At 46.6% G+C, this 17,163-nt stretch overlaps 1 protein-coding gene across 11 annotated transcripts in view; it reads right to left on the bottom strand.

The window, feature by feature from the left end:
* The window catches only part of CA8 (carbonic anhydrase 8), a 240,120-nt gene that overhangs the window by 173,544 nt on the left and 49,413 nt on the right, over nt 1-17,163 (bottom strand). For 6 of the 11 annotated variants that reach the window (XM_057532108.1, XM_057532107.1, XM_057532104.1 and 3 more), the window contains one exon: nt 14,372-14,496. The exons of 4 other annotated variants lie outside the window; for them this stretch is intronic. The gene's annotated coding sequence lies outside the window, so the exon portion shown is untranslated. Of the gene's footprint in view, nt 1-14,371; nt 14,497-15,414; nt 15,567-17,163 lie in introns of those variants that run through there. One more of the 11 variants, XM_057532110.1, reaches the window with a different exon arrangement.

Below are 17,163 nucleotides of genomic sequence, written 5' to 3'. Positions count from 1 at the left end.
ACCTGATAAAATCCAAAATATCATAAGTGAGCATGATTTTTTTGTAATACAGGTCTATTAATGAGAAGAATGGAATTTGGCAGGAGGGAAGAGAAGGAAAATATTTCACTCCGTGGTGGCTCAAAGTGAGTAGTTCCTATCATCAAATGGATCGAGAATGTCCAGCTGTAAAAACCACTCTGAGTTCGAGGGCTGTGAAACCCTTGCTGTCCAGGGCTCTTAACCCTGGTGACAGTACTAGAAGCCCATGCAGAAGCGTCATCTGGAAGCAACAAGGATTCCTGGGGCAGTGCTCCCGGGACAGGGATGGCTGGCAGCTGAATCGGGAACGCGTCCCTACCACTCCGAGCTACAACCAAGAACGCACAGTATACTCACTCAATTCTATTAACCTACATTCTGTGACCTCAATAAAACTTTCTCAATAATCAGCAAGAATAACAATGCATATAAAAAGAAATTCCTTTGCCCAGTGTTTGAACATTGAAATGTAAAAAGCACATCAATGGATGAGGCTTTTTAATGAATAAAATTATTTCCTTTATCTGCTGTTATCATTCAATCAATACTCACGTCCAGAGATTCAAAAAAACCCAACAAACAAACAAACAAACAAACAAAACCTTGCAAATCTAAAAGAGCTTAAAGTAAATCATAACAAACTTATCAAGAGTCAGCATTCAACAAAAATGATTATGCAGAAATTTTAGCTTCTCCTCACCCAGTTAATCTTTTTCTTCTAAAAACGTCCCGTACTAACAGTCAATCACAAGAGTAATGTAATTCTGGATATGTTTTCGGGCCGATAATATTTGAAAAGCTTAGGCCACTAAGAAGAGCCATAAATGCATCTCATCGGTTAGCACCCATCAGTTCATCTCAGTAACGGTTAAATAAATAAATAAATGAGTCTATAAATGCAGCTCTCTCAACTGCATTTATGGACTGTTTGAGTGGCAAACCTGATGCAAGTTCTCCACCTAGTGGATGTTTTGAAAAACATGCTCTAAGATAAAAGTTGCATGTACCTGTGTGGGCTATAGACAGAGACAAAGAGATACAGACAGGAGGAAGCATTCTCCGTGTCAGTCAATGACATCACGTCGGATGTTCATGTCTCTTTTTCTATTTTCCACTTTCTTCCGTGTCCCTCCCTGTCTTAGCCCAGGCTCCCCAGGAAGGACTCAAAGACAGTTATTTGCCTGCAGAGCGTTCCTTAGGGCGTGCTCTCGGGAAACACGCCGTGAGGCAGCAAAGGGAGCAGCCCTGGGCAGACGAGGCAGGGGGACTGTGGCGCAGGTGCGCCCCCGTCTTGGCTGGACCCTTGCAGCCAGCAGTCTCGGTGACCGGGGGCCTGCTGATGGGCCACGTCGCCTCCAACCCTGCCAGCCGGGCTGCTCTGACCTCAGGCCCCGTGGTCAGCCCTGGCGAGGCCGGTGGGGAGGCTGGCTGGCTTTGGTGAGTGGTGGACGCTGTCTGTAGGTCTCACCTGAGGAACCAAGCCCTTCACACTGGGTGCCCGTCCACCTGCTTCTTCCCCAGACCTGCTCTGCACTGAGGGTCCAGGCTTTCTCCCTGCAGGCAGGCCTCTGACCATCCCGCCAGGCCATCGGCCACTGCTCGGGGATCCATGTGCCTTGGCCGTTCCCCTTACACACTAAGAGGGCGATTAGATGGACCATCCAACTCCCCGCCCCTCGGATGTCCCCTGCCCTCTGTCCTTTAGGGCCCCCCTGCATGGGGCCGGAGTACAGCCGTGGTCCAGTCTTAGCCTGCATCGCATTCCAGGCCGACCCAGCGTGAACTAAGCTTGGCCGTTCTTCTCTCCATCAGCTGGGCAAAGGGCCCCCTGCCCCACCGTACAGCCATGGGTATGAGCCAGGGAGAGACCAGTACACCTGTGACGGATGAAATGGGCTCTGAAATCCCACTTTTTGTGCCTCAAACTGGTGCTAGGACTGTCACCCCAATGTGAGGTGATGAAATGAGGAAGACAGTGCAAATGGGAAGAACAGGGCGTAATAAGAAATGATGGAAGGGGAGAAATAACCACATTGAAGGATGCAGCTGAGCAAGTGGAAACTTTCTCTCCTGGACTTGCAGCCTCATGCTGCATGACTTCCCCCCACCTCTTCTCCTTCTCAGACGCCTTCGGTTCCTCGTTTCCTGGACCTCTAAGCCAGGCAGGCCCAGCCCCTGGACCACTTCTCTTTCCTTCCCACGCTGGCAGGTTTCCCCCAGTCTCCTCTCTATGCTCTAGGTCCCAGACTTGAATCTCCAGCGCAGACCCTGCCTGTCCCAGACTGTGTGCCCCGCTGTGTAAGCACCACCTGAATCCAGGTGACCAGAAGCCGACTCCAGCCCAAAACCCCTAGCTCACAACCGAGCACCCAGGACTAGGTCTCTGACACGCCAGGTCTTTTGCATCTCGTAAACATCAACTTTATTTTTTCCAGTAACTCAGGCCAAAACCGTGGAGTGACTCCTCTTCCTCTCACCCGCAATCTGATCCACAAGCAAATCCTGTCGGCAGCATCGTTAAAACACGGCCAGAGCCCAGCCACCTCTCACCACGCCTGCAGCAGCCACGGGCCGCTCCTGGCTTCCTGATGGGCCTGACCCGCTTTCCTTGTCTCTGCCTTCACCCCTTCTGTCCGCTCTCTGGCCTTTACAACGCACGCAAGGCCCTCACAACCCCTCCCGCTTCCTGGGCTCTCAGCTCCAGAGTCCGCGTGCTTCCCTCCCCTGCCTCTTACAGGTCTTTATTCAAACACCACCTTAACAGAAAGGCCCTCCAGTTTAAAACTGAAAAAAACCAGCTCTCCTTGTTCTCCCCTGTAGGGAGTTGAACGCTGGCCCCAAAAAAGATATATGTACATCCTAATCTCGGGAATCTGTGATTGTGCCCTTGTTTGGGAAAAGGGTCTTTGCAGATGGAATTAAATCATGGATCTTGAGATGAGGTCATCTTGGATAACCTGGGCGGACCCTAAATTCAATGCCAAGTGTCCTTATAAGAGACAGAAGAGAAGACACAGACACCCAGAAGCAGAGCAGGCGATGCGAAGATATATCACTACCCAATTTAAAATGCATTTATCATAGTTATTGACTTTCTAAACTACCAATCTATAAGCTACAAGAAGGCAGAGATTTTTTATCAGTTTTTTTCGCTGTTGTAGTCTGAGTCTAGAACCTGGGAAGACAGGTGCCAGAGCCTAAAGTTTAGTGTTAATAAATATTTGCTGGTCAGGAAAACAAAGAGATGAATAAATGATGGGTCCCCAAACGTTGTGCCTGAGTGACTAGGAGAACAATGACTAGACAAAAACAAGGGGTGAAGGAAAGAAGTCGTAATTAGAGTTGAGACGGGGAGTAATTTAGGGCTTCTTCAGTTGGATGTGAACTAACTTCAAACAGAAATGCATATTCTTTCACTAATTTAGGATTTACTTATCTTACTTATCCAGCCAGCTCCAAAAGAATTTTGGAAGACTTACACTATTATTTTAACACAATAATTAATGAGATGTAATAAGACAAAAACATTGTGACGCTGGAGATTTACAACCAATGTTCGTGTGAAATGTCAGTGTTGAAAATACATAGATTCACAATTAAATTTCCATTATTATCCCTTCGAAATCCTATTTTAGCCAGACTCTCTTGCACCAGATGTTTCATTACATGACATCAAAATTGATTGCTTGATTGACCGATGGATTGACTTCACCAATGTTTTCCCCTTTCAGTATATTGAGGCAATACTACTGATCAGAAAAGCAGCCAGGGGTCAAATTATATAAAGGAGAAGGAAAGAGCAATCGTTCTAGAAAAACTCAGAGATACAGAGTAGCCTTCCACCAGCAGTAGCCTTGGAGCGCACGTACCCCCTAAAGAGCCGAGCGCCACCGAGCCCTGCTGAAGGATGCTGACTTCAGAGCACACAGCACCAGGCGGGGGAGTGTGCCGCGCAGCCCTGGCGGCCCCACTCGCCGCACCCTTCCTTCCTGCATCCCCATCCAATGAGGTACTTCCACTGCTCATATTTTCCAAAATAGTTTTGCCATGCTCCCTTTTCTTGTTGAAAAAAAAAAGAGAAAGAACTACTCGTAGGCATCAAAAGTGGAATCGATCTTGCCTCTCTACGTAGCCATCTGAAATTCTCATGACATCTTTCAAATGTTAAAATGTCAGCAAGGGCTTCCCTGGTGGCGCAGTGGTTAAGAATCCGCCTGCCAATGCAAGGGACACGGGTTCGAGCCCTGGTCCGGGAAGATCCCACATGCCGCGGAGCAACTAAGCCTGTGTGCCACAACTACTGAGCCTGCGCTCTAGAGCCCGCGAGCCACAACTACTGAGCCCGTGTGCCGCAACAACTGAAGCCCGCGCGCCTAGAGCCCGTGCTCCGCAGCAAGAGAAGCCACCGCAATGAGAAGCCTGCGCCCCACAACAAAGAGTAGCCCCCACTCACTGTAACTAGAGAAAGCCTGCACGCAGCAGCAAAGACCCAATGCAACCAAAAATTAAATAAATGAATAAATAAATAAATTTTTTTTTTTTTTAAAGTCAGTGAGAAAGATCTATATCAGAGTCAGGGGTTTTGTTCATTTTACAATATTTGCAGAGCCTCAGTGACACCCTTGCCGACGGGTGTCGTGGGGCCGCATGGGACACACTGTCAGCAGGCCCCTGACCCCGCTCAGACCAACCTCGTCTTCCTGGCAGCCAGGAGGAGGCAGGCTACCATCCTCCTCACTCAGCGTCATCAGGCAACTTCCAGCGGAGCCTGCAGTGCATTTCGGAAAACATCAAAGTTGAAAAAATCCTCATAAAATCTGAAAAAAACATTAGCTTCATGGAGGAAATCTGAGCTTGGTATTGATTTTTTAATGGGCATTGAGTGATGAGATGAAGCTATATTCTTGCAATATCTGCTTGTATACTTTGTGTCTCAACACCCTGACATCTAATAAAGCCATTTTCTTTTTTTTTTTTTACCTTTTGAGTTCATTTTCATTCCAAAGTTAAAACAAACTGCAAAGCTTGAATTATTCTAAAATATTGTCTTTTTCACCATGAGTGTTAGATTGTACTTGCATATTTCACACGGCTTAAGGCCACTTGGCTATTATTATCATCTCCTTTATGACAAAGAAGTTTTAATTATTTGCATAAAACCTCTAGAGCTAATTGTGGAAGAGAAGTGACTTTTGATGTCACAAAACATTTACAGCTAAAAGTAGTCCGGGTAGACTGCTACTGGACCTGTACCCCACTCGAAAGACAGGAAGCATTACTTCGTAATACAGTTAGTCACAGACTGGATGAGAAATAATATTCCCTTGGGATCAGATGGTAGGGATAATTTTTTCACAAAATGCAAATATATACCGAGAGAGAAAGAGACAGATATAGATGTCTATATGTAATATAGATGAAGATGTATAGATATAGATATCTCCTTTTGTGGAAAAAAGTATATTTACATGTATAATAAATCTGACTTCTCAGACCATATTTTTAAAATAAATTGTAGTTTATTATACGTGTTCTGCATACACAAGGGTCAGAATTTTAAGCATTCCTTCTAATAAATATTATGCTTTCGACCCACTGGAAAGCAAAACTGGGCATTAAGTCAACAAATCTTTATTGAACAGATGTCTCAGAGTTCCCTAGTGCTGGTGCCCATGGTGGAATTAATCTGGATGGACCTACGGACCTTGAGTTTCTTCCTTCTGAGCATTTGCTAAATTACACTAATTTACACAATAGTGTTAATGGGTGACAATTAATGCGTTATCTCTTCAAGGGCATTTGTATTTACAGTTAGAGAATCTCTGATTGGCAGGAGGATGGGAAGCTGAGAGGAGTTTTCGTGCACCAGGACCTCCTCAGCCTTTGTCTGGGGTTTTCCTCTCTGATTTCAACACCGGGTCTGACAAGAGACCAGCACCAGCTACCCTGAGAGCTGGGGATCTGAGCTCATCTCACAAGAGGGAACCACAAGGCGACTAAAGTTCGTCCTGGTGAAGTTGTGGCTTTAGAGCACGGAATTAGCCTGGTCTGGAATCAACTTCCAGGGAACCGTCACTTACGAAATCTTAAACCTGTGTTATCAGACAGGTTTTTAATTTCTCTAAACCTCAGTTTCTTCATCTGTGAACTGGGGGTGATATTCACAACAATTTTGTTAGAATTCAGAGTAACACGTTAAGATCTCAGCACAGGGCTGGAATGTGGAAAGTACTCGGTAATTGGTAGTTATTCCCGTTTCATGTTGGGAGTTGAGACGCATTCGTTCTGAAGTCGTAACATCTCAGACTGGAAGGGACCCTCGAGGCCCCCCGATCCAACCACGACTGCCAGCCCCCAGCCACGTAGTCTGTGCGGGGCACCTTCTAAGACACGTTGGACTTAAAACCCTTCCAATCGGGACCGTTGCCAACAAAGGGGAAGAGACGGGAAGGTGGTGTGAAGGCACGCTTGCTGAAATGGGTTGTAAGAAAATAGAACCTGATATCTCTTGCGGGCTTGGTTTTCTGAGCAGAGAACTGGTGCCAGTCGTCTTCCTGGATCAGAAGGGAAACTCCCCTCTAAGGTGATACTTTCTGAAAGGCACTTTGAAAACAACCCTCTCCCCAATCCCTTATAAACCACAGCTGTTAAAATCCAGAGGTACCCGGTTAGCTGTGAGGGATTTCTTTCCAACACAGCTAATAAATGAGACGCTGCTAGGAGAACCTCGGCATGCACCGCTTAAGCCCGGGTCTTGCACTGTGACACTCAGCTGGGGCCTGGCAGCAGCCAACATGCTCATTGACGCATTGAAGGTTACGCCAGGAATCACAACAGTGCCACCTGCATTCCGGCTGCGAAGAGCGGGCCTGCCAGGAAAAGTCAGCCCCAGCTTTGCATGTCCTTCCCCAGCGCCAGGGGCTGGAGGACACAATTAGCGATCAGCTCCACCTCCCACCTGCCACTCGACCTTGGTCGTGAGTCACCATCCGCCCTGGGTCTCAGTGTTTTGCCAGCCAAGTGGTGACAATCGTGATCACCTGCCTTCCTCACCTGATCATTAGGGCTTTAATGGATTTCATTTTCAGAGTGTTTTCACATCCTTGACAGGACATGGCTACCCGGTGTCAGGAAAAAGCCATTATCATTACTGACCTCAGAACCAAAAGTGGGATGCTTTTTCAGGCTTCCGTGCTAATTAAGGTGGTAATATCTAACCTTTATACAATGCTTTCCAACACATGCACACACAGAAATATCTAAAAGTTCACGATTTTGAAACATGAATTTACTGTGCATGATTTTGAAATATGAATGTACTGTTTCAATTGCTTTCTTGGAAAGGCAATGTGCTTCCGTGTAGCCATTTACAGTGAAGAGTTGCTCCAAAGATGCTCAGTCCAGATGGCCAGAGCTGGCCTCTGATTCTCAGTTCATTAAACAGTCTCCCTTTCACCAACAGGCCTCTCATTGTAAGGCAGCCCGGGCCTCAGCTGATGTCAAAAGCCCCATTCTCTGGTGGGTGGATTGTTCTCATAAAGCATGCCCACACGCGTTCTGTGGCAGATAGGGACGGGGCTGGCACTGCAGATGTCGCCGCCACCGCCGCTGTCACTTTCCCCATCACACGCTCTTGGGTGTCTTTGCAGAGACTGGCACAAAGCTCAATTCAGAGTTTGCCTTTGACCGATGCGCACTTGGCCTGCAGATGGACGGGGGAGAAGAAAAAGACGTCCCAGTGTGTCTCCGCGCTGGCCTGGGAAAGTTTGGGAATTCCTGGCTTAGTTACCAGCCTCTACTGGGGCTGAAAAAACAAATCAGAAAGTTGCCAATGGTTTCATTCAGCCTACAAAACCAAGTTAATGCAACTCTGTGAGTGAGACCATCAATGGACAAAAGTCAGGAAATCCAAGTCTGCCCTTCCCACAGCCCGTGGAGCCTTCCACATATGGGGGACTGTGCCGCTGCCTGGACCCCGAGGTACATCCTTGCCAAAGCACAGAGCCGCCCGGGGCCGTGCTGGGAATATGCCCACCGCGAGGGGTTTGGCCAAGGGGAACACGGGCTCTGCATTCATTACGACTTCAACTCTAAAATGATTCACTTATTGAAAGAATGCCATTTACAGCAACATGGATGGACCTAGAGATGATCGTACTAAGTGAAGTAAGTCAGACAGAGAAAGACAAATATTATATGATCTCACTTATATGTGGAATAAAAAAAAGTGATACAAATGAACTTATTTACAAAATAGAAACAGACCCACAGAGAATGAACTTATAGTTACCAAAGGGCAAGGGCGGGGTGGATAAGTTAGGAACTTGGGATTAACAGATACACACTACTATATATAAAATAGACAACAAGGACCTACTGTACAGCACAGGGAACTATATTCAGTATCTTGTAATACCCATGATGGAAAAGAATCTGAAATACACATATATATAAAGCTGAATATATATATATATTATATATATATATATAACTGAATCACTTTGCTGTACACCTGAAACTAACACAACTTTGTTAATCACCTATTCTTCAATTAAAAAAAAAGAAACTGGGGGCTTCCCTGGTGGCACAGCGGTTGAGAATCCGCCTGCCAATGCAGGGGACACGGGTTCGAGCCCTGGTCCGGGAAGATCCCACATGCCGCGGAGCAACTGGGCCCGTGAGCCACAATTACTGAGCCTGCGCATCTGGAGCCTGTGCTCCGCAACAAGAGAGGCCGCGATAGTGAGAGGCCCGCGCACCGCGATGAAGAGTGGCCCCCGCTCGCCGCAACTAGAGAAAGCCCTCGCACAGAAACGAAGACCCAACACAGCCATAAATAAATAAATAAATAATTTTTTTTTAAAAAAAGAATACCAGCCATATTGGATTAGAAACCCACCCTGAAGACCTCATATTAAAAAAAAAAAAAAAAAACTGGAAAATATAATATATCACATGTTGACTGAAAAGTACACACATGGTAAGTGAGCAGCACGCTGAATTTTTACAGCGTGAACACCCCATGGAATCAGCATTCGGTCACGAAATGAAGCAGAACCAGAACCCAGTAGCCCTGGATGTGCCTCTTCTCAGCCTCCAACTTGATGATAAAACCAGATTATAAAAATTAACACAAAGTATGATGTAGATGGAGTCTGAGACCCTAGAGGAGATTAGAAAATCTTACTTGAAAGTATTTCCTGGGATTGAGCCGCACCTGGTGGGAAGGGGGTGGCGGACCTATCGTTAGAGTTTACACCCAGCACAGGGGAGACAGAACGTGTTTCCCCCAAGAGGTTCCGCAGGGCCTATCTTCCGAGAGGGACGTAGGGCACCCAATGTCCCTTCCCCCCACAGGCAGATACTCCTGGTAGAGGAAACACATAGAGCAGATGGTCTCTACCAAGGACGCACCTCAGAAGCTCTGTCAAGGGGGTCAGCGCTGGGCCCACCCAGGCCTCTGAGTTGGAGCTTCTGGACAAAGGTCTGACCACGTAAATCTCAAAAACTTCCCAAGGAGATTCCGGAGTGCAGCCCAGGGTGAGAACAACTCTCTTAAACTGTTATTCATTTTTCTCTTTCATTAAACAAATACCTTCACAGCCCCTTCCCTCCAACAGACCAAAGGAGGAAGGTTCAGGAAGGTCCAGGAGGGCACGGTGAGGGGGCTTAAGTTAGTGTCTCCCCCTCCTGACTTTAGCTGGGCTGATTCTCCCTAATCAGATGCTGCTTGGCTGTAAGTACCCACAGAGCCAGTCAAAGGCAAGGGCTCTGCCTCCCCCGACCTCACAAGATCACTTCCTTTTTGTTTGTAACTCCAGGTCTTGCATGTACCTGAAATGCAATCTTTCCTCTCATCTACACAGCAAACTCCTACACATACTGCAAGATCCTAATGAAATGTTCCTACTCCATATACATTTCCTGACTTAGTCCTTCTTCTATGCCCCCAACATCCCATCAATGGCCCCTTTACGGCTCCTACCACACCACACTGTAATTACCCTTTGCGATGCCTGCCCCACTGAATGGACTGAGGTTTTCCTTTTTCTACCTCTGCATCCTTGGGGCCTAGGATGGAAGCGGGGAAGTGCTGAATAAACAGATATCAAATAGATGGGTGGATGGGTGCATGGAGGCATGGGTACTGAAAGTGCTTTGGAATGTGCAAACTGTTGTATTTCCATTCGTTCCATAACTAGCAAGCAGATGGCTCTCTGGAACTCACACTTTCCCTTTTATGCAGACTCCCAACCTTCCTTCCCACCTTTTAAGTAAACAGCCAATTCTTTCCCATTTCAACAATAACTCTACACCTTCACTGTGTCATTGTTAGCAAAATGTCATCTCTCTCTTTAGCATCATTATTCTCTGACTCACTTCCAAAGTCTAACATTCCAACGGGCCTTTTGCCTCTTTCTTTTACCCCAAAAGGAGCAAATAGAGCCCTTGGAATTAACATCTAGAAAGTGTGCCTGAGAACCGCCAGCCAGGAAACAATGGCATTGCGGCCACCCCTTGTCTACACTGTCATTCAGCAGGTGGTTCAGTTCCTGCCAGGTATGTATACACAGCAAGTGATTTCTTGGGAAGAATAAACCACCAGCAGCCCGGGCAGTGCTGTTCCATAGGAGCCGGTCGTTTCCTCGATGGAGGAAATGTCTGGGAATCAGAGTCCTAGCATCCGAATCCGAGGCATTTCTACATTCCAAGAGCAGCCACGTGGCAGAAGCATGGTCAAAATAAGGCATTTGAGGATGTGAAGAAAATGGAATAAAAATTGTAAAGGTTAGAGGGAGAGAGAATTGAATGGTTGGAGATAAGCGATGTTAACTAGGATACTCCTCTCCGAGGGGAAACCAGCGTGGGAACACGTAAAGAAAGCACGTAAATAGCACCATTAACAACGTATCACAATTTCAAAGTACGAGAAGAATTCCAGAGCCAGATGGAATACTGGAGACCGTAGAAATCAAACCCATAATCTTACATATGAAGCAACTGATTTATTAAGACTAAAAGTGAACTACTTTTGTACCAGGGTCAACTAAGATATCCACCAATGTATTTCAATTTAAGTGTTATCAGAAGATCCACCCAACTCAAAATATTCCCACCTGGTGTCTGTTGTGATACCTCATATATTCCCACTATTTTCTCACTCCTTTAGATAAATTTGCTGTGTTTCCAGAAAGTGCACATTAAAAATAAATCTGTTTTCAAATTGAGGAGCCATCTTCAAAATAAAGAGCCTGTGCTCTGAAAGTGTCAAGGTCATGAAAGCAAAAAATAAAAAATTTTTTAAAAGCTGAGGAATTGTTCCAGGTGAAAAAAAGACTAAAAAGACAGAACAACTAAATAAAATGTAGGTGGAACCCTGGCTTGGATCCTGGACCAGAAAAGAATTACTTGATTTTCCTATAAAGGACATAAATAAAACAGTTGGCAAATTTTGAATAAGGTCTATAGATGAGATGTTATTAATCAATGTTAATTTCCTGATTTTGATCATTTTACTGTGGTTCTTTAAGAGAATGTCCTTGTTTTTAGAAAATGCACATGGACGTATTTAGGGATAAAGGAGCACATGCCACACATATTAAGATCACCCTCATGCGTGTCCCAGAAAGAATAAGGTCACAAGTACCTGCAAAGGATAGTATCACCAAATGGGAGGTGCTGGAGAGGCTGAGCATTGTGCCTGCCTGGACCCCCCCTCCACAATGGTACCCGAGGTACTGAACAAAGTGCCTCACATCTCTACTGCCCTTTGCTTCCTCATCTGAGGACATTAAGAAAAACACCAGGACGTCCCTGGTGGTGCAGTGGTTAAGAATCCACCTGCCAATGCAGGGGACATGGCTTCGATCCCTGGTCCAGGAAGATCCCGCATGCCATGGAGCAACTAAGCCCGTGCACCACAACTACTGAGCCTACGCTCTAGGGCCCGCGAGCCACAACTGCTGAAGCCCATGTGCCACAACTACTGAAGCCCACGCGCCTAGAGACCATGCTCCGCAACAAGAGAAGCTACCGCGATGAGAAGTCCACACACCTCAATGAAGAGTAGCCGTCACTCGCTGCAACTAGAGAAAGCCCACACGTAGCAATGAAGACTCAACACAGCCAAAAATAAAATATTTTTTAAAAAAGGAAGAAAGAAAAACACCGGTAGCCTACACTTACTGAAACCTTATCCTGTGCCGGGGCTACTGCAAGCACTTTGTGCATGAACAACAAACTTTTGAAATGAGAAGGCTGAGTCACAGAGAGTAAAGTAATTTGCTCAAGATCACAAGGCTGAGTAGTAGCGGGGACCAAGACTGAACAGCTACCTTACACTGCGTCTTATTTACTAGTGTTTCTGTGAAAGCTAAGTGACCTATTTCAAGCACTTAATTTAGTGCCTTTGCCATGAGAAACACTCAGTAAAAATTATCTCATCACCAACATCAACCTCATGGCCACCATTGATGAAACCAAGCAGAATAGCTGCATTTGCTGGATTCCAAGTCTTGGGTGTTTAGGTTCCTTTTTTTTTTTTTTTTTTTTTTTTTTACTAAATCTTTTGTAGAGCTTCATCAAATAATGTAACCTATAAGCTAAACACCAGATATTTCAGAGCAGCTTAAAGAAAAATTAAGAGTGACGTAGGCAAATATTTTTTTCTTGTAGTAATTGATAGCTTTGTAGCTTGATTCCATAAAACTTGGCTGCATGATTCACTAAAACTTGAAGACATTTTTCATACTATTTGGATTCCTTCCAGAGGACACCATCGAGCCAGGGGAAAAAAGATTTATATTCAATCCTTACTGTGGTGTACATATTTGGGGCATGTATTTGGGCTTTTCTCCAGAAATCATGCTAGTATATCCTGTCTAGTAAAAGATACTGGATGCCATTCAAACCAGATGTTATTTCACAAGTCACTTTCCTGCTTTTCAAGATGTTTTAGTTCCTTACAGAGTGGCTTTGATGGTTTTCACTTGGTTGGTATTGATTCTGAGTGGATGGGTCCTCCACGCATGCTCCCTAAATCCAAAAGGAGACGGTTTTAGCAGCTCGCGCTGCCGTAACAGAGTACCATGGACCGGCTGTCTTAGACAACATTCATTTATTTCCTCACAATTGTGGATGCTGGACGTCTGAAATCAACGTGTCAGCAGGGTAGGTTTGTGCAGAAGTCTTTCTCCTTGGGCTTGCTTGGCCATCTTCTCCCTGTGTCCTCACATGGTCTTCCCTCTGTACATGTCTGTGTCCTAATTTCCTCTTCTTATAAGGACAGCAGTCATACTGGATGAGGGCCCACCCTAATGACCTCGTTTAAACTTAATTACCTCTTTAAAGGCCCTGTCTCCAAATAAAGTCACATTCTCAGATACCGGGGTTAGGACTTCAATGTAGGAATTTTGGAGGAACGCATTTCAGCCCATAACAGAGACTTAGAGAGATGGGAAGAGAGAATCCCATAGAGAGGTGGCTTGGATTCCAGGAACGAACATTCCTTGGAGCCCACGGTTTGTAAAACACTGTACGTCTAGCTTCTGATGCTGCCCATCTCCTCTATATCAGTCTCCAGGAAGTAGTCCAAGGGAAGTGCCATCCCAGCAAAGTTTCCAGAACCTTCTGTTGCCATCTCCATAAACTTCTTGAACCCTGCTGACCACACCTGGATATCCTGCCCAGTAGACTGTGCACCGCCGCCTTCAGTGTGACTCTCAGAGCCCAGGAATACAGAATTCTTGTGCATAATATGTGGGCACCGCTGCGGAATTCAACCCTCAGCCCATATGGCTAAGCAACCCGGAAATAATCCATCCGCTCAACAGCTGGTATAATTGTAGTACTTATTTACTACAAACATTGCATTTTGCCTTCAGGCCTCATAGAGGACAGCCCTGACAACTTCCAGAAACATATTTGAAATGCCTAACAGAGCGTACACAGCTGACTAGAAACACTCCTAGCGCGAGTGACAGGAATGTGCAGAAGTGGAGGGCGTTGAGGCCATGAATCCAAGAGGAAAGCTCTCCAGGTCTGCCCCTGGTCACCCTGTCCCACATATGACTTCTGATCTGGGACCCAGAGACCTGTAACCCTGACTCTGCAGAGACTTTAGGCCCCTGTCTCTGTTTCCATATCAGTGAAACAGGGATTAAAACTATATCGTTCTCTTCCCCCAAGACTATTGTAAAACCGTAAAAATGAGATGGAACTCGAAAACAAACCTGGTAGAAGTCAAAATAGACTAAATAATATAATTTTAATTATAACCGTCTAAACCAATTTAAATCCATTAAATGCATCATTTTTATTCTGGCCTTGTTTACTAGTTTATACAACTTACCAGGTAAAGACTAAATGGCTCCTACAGTAAAAGTTCTGTCTTCAGGCCCATGAGAAGATTTAGATCTATGCTTTCATTGCCCTTAGGCTATCTTGACTGACTCCTGAAGTCTCTGGACTTCCATACTGTAGGTTAGAAAAAGATAGAAGAGTTCATTGTAACGTCACAGCGACTCCGAGAGCTGGCTGTAGTACCACACATGACCACCAGGGGACAGCATAGACCTGATGCTGCTTTAGACTTCACTAGGTTTGGGCCACTTGCTTTCTCTTGTGTCAAAGTGCCCTCCCTTCCCCCAGGAAAAGCTCTCTGCGCTGCAGGATCTGGAAGTGCCCCAGGCGCAGCGGCACACAGCCCCTGGGAGCAGGCCCTCGTCCTCAGCTGGAGTCCAGCCCTCCTCCTGCCCTATGCACGGCAGGGCACTCAGCTGCTGGGCAAGGTGGTGTTGAGAGGTGGTCCCAGAGAACAGGCACACAGTATATAGGCATCAAAACCGACCAGACTTAGATTGGCACTGAACTCACAGTTTCGCAGGCCCCAGCGCTTTCTGAAGCGTCAGGGAGCAGGAACCAGCTTTCGGGGGAAGAGGTCGCCTGAGGCACTTGCACCAACGAGACCCCAGACTCCCGGTAGAGGATATTAGTAAATAGCAACCGAGGATGTCATACTTAAAGTTATTTTGTATTTTCAAAGTGTTCTGACCTCGCTCTTATTCATTATTAGCTAATAATTCTGAACCATCACCTTCATGTTATGGATGAAACAATGAAACACGAGAAATCAGGGCTTTAAGGAGAAAGCAGCGGGGACCAAAGCAGAAGCCAAGTCTCCCTCGTACCATTAGTTGTTAAACACGCCAACCCCCAACTCCATCCCCACCCCCAAGCGCAGAACCGCTAACGGTACGAAGAAAACCCCAACCTGGAAGCCAGACGCATTTGGAACCAGGTAGAGAGGTCATGAGACAGCAGAAACAGAAACTTCGCCTGCCTCCCCCCATGGGGTATTCTGCACCCCTGAGTCTGGGTGGAAACGAACACGACCTGTCTGTCGAACACAGATGTGGCCGGAGGGGAACCGAGGCAGCATCGCAGCGTCGTGCGGGCAGATCTGCGGCGACTGGGTCGTAGGGACCACTGCGCGCTCTGCGTCCGGCTCCTCCCGCGGTTCCCACGCACCGACCTCCCCTTCATCCCTGTGACTGATGCTCCCGGACCCCGCCTGGAAATTCTGTCTGTGAGCTAATTATGGGCAATGACCTAAGTGCGCTGGGCAGGAGTGAGTAAGGGGATCGGTAGGTGAGAGCTGACTATTCACTACACGGCAGCCTTTGATGCGAGCGGAGCAGAAAGTTTGGCGGAAACTCAACACCTCTTAGAAGTAGAGATTAGTCAAGAGGAAGAAAGGAGAACCCATTGTGGAAGTTTTCAAGAAGGAGACAAAGATGCCTGTGTTTTGTATCGCTCAGCTGCCTCAAGAAAATGTCCATTTGTTTTCTTTACACTCCTTTTACATTTTAAGTGGAACCTAGTGAATGTGTCTTTTCAGGGTTCCCAATTTCACCGTTTTCTCTACACCTCATGTTGCCATTTTAATGAAGCATCATTTTTCCAGAGAGTGTGGGAACAAAACTTATTTAATGACCTCTCAGAGCAAACACTGAGTTCTTCAAATATCTCCCTGAATTAAAACCCGCACCCCACCATTCACTTCCTTTTTTAAATGCCAGTTTGCCAACTACTGCAAACCGATAAACAGGGCTTTCCTTTACTCTTAAGCCACAGGGCTCCTGTCGGATCTCGTAGCCTGGGGGACCCATGAGGAACCCCAGACCCGCAGCCCTCAGCTGTGCCCTTGGAGGGCTCAGTGGTACAGCAGCGGTCCCCTTGGAAGCACAGGGGACTCAGCAGAGACCTAGGATCCCCTTGGAGATTATCCAGTCCAACCTTTCACTTTACAGACAAGCAAACTGAGGCAGGTGGGGACAGGATGCAGAGGCTACCTGGGTGTCACAGGTGGGTGGGGGGAGGCATGGAGGCTGAGCTTGGCCCCATGCGGTTCCCACACCCTCTGCCTCAGCATCACTTAGGGCAGATGTGCAAAGTGCCTGTTCCTGAGCCCCTCCTCAAACCTACTGAACTGGAATTTCTGGGGGTGGGGACTAGGAATTTATATCTCAACCACGCCACACCACTGCAGCTGTGATACACACTAACTTTTGGGAAGCGCTTGTAGGAGTAGAAAGAACAAGCTTGGAGTCAGAAAAGATCTGGTTTGAATCTCTTCTCTGCTGCTTACTAGCTTTGCACCTTTGGCGAGCTAATGCCTCTGAACTCTGGGTGCTCACCTGTAACCGGGGAGGCTGTGAGGGCCACAAGGGATGGCGCATATAGGCACCCTCAGGTCCCAAGGCCTGACACTGGAATGCACTCAATCAGAGTCACCTGTCGTCTGGAGAGTGCTGGATTTGAGCCCCAGAGCTCCCATTTATGGACTATATGAGGCTGGCCACATCATTTGCCTCTTTCGAGCCTCAATTTCCTTGTCTGTAAATGGAGATAATAGTATTGCCTCCTCCCAGGAATGCTGTCAAAGTTAGATGTAAATATCATGTTGTAGCTGCATGGACTGGTCATGAAACAAAACCACTCCAGGTCTTTCACACAGACAGAATTCAAGGCAGGGAGTTGATTCCACAGGGGATGGAAGAGCTAAGAGGAGCCAGACAGAATAAAGAGATCATCCTGAGATTGGCTGCTAGCAGGTCAAAGGAAGGTGGTAGTTGTACAGAG

Source organism: Balaenoptera acutorostrata, chromosome 17, assembly GCF_949987535.1.
Source record: "Balaenoptera acutorostrata chromosome 17, mBalAcu1.1, whole genome shotgun sequence".
NCBI classification, from domain to species: domain Eukaryota; kingdom Metazoa; phylum Chordata; class Mammalia; order Artiodactyla; family Balaenopteridae; genus Balaenoptera; species Balaenoptera acutorostrata.
This window is presented reverse-complemented; position numbering and strand designations above follow the sequence as displayed.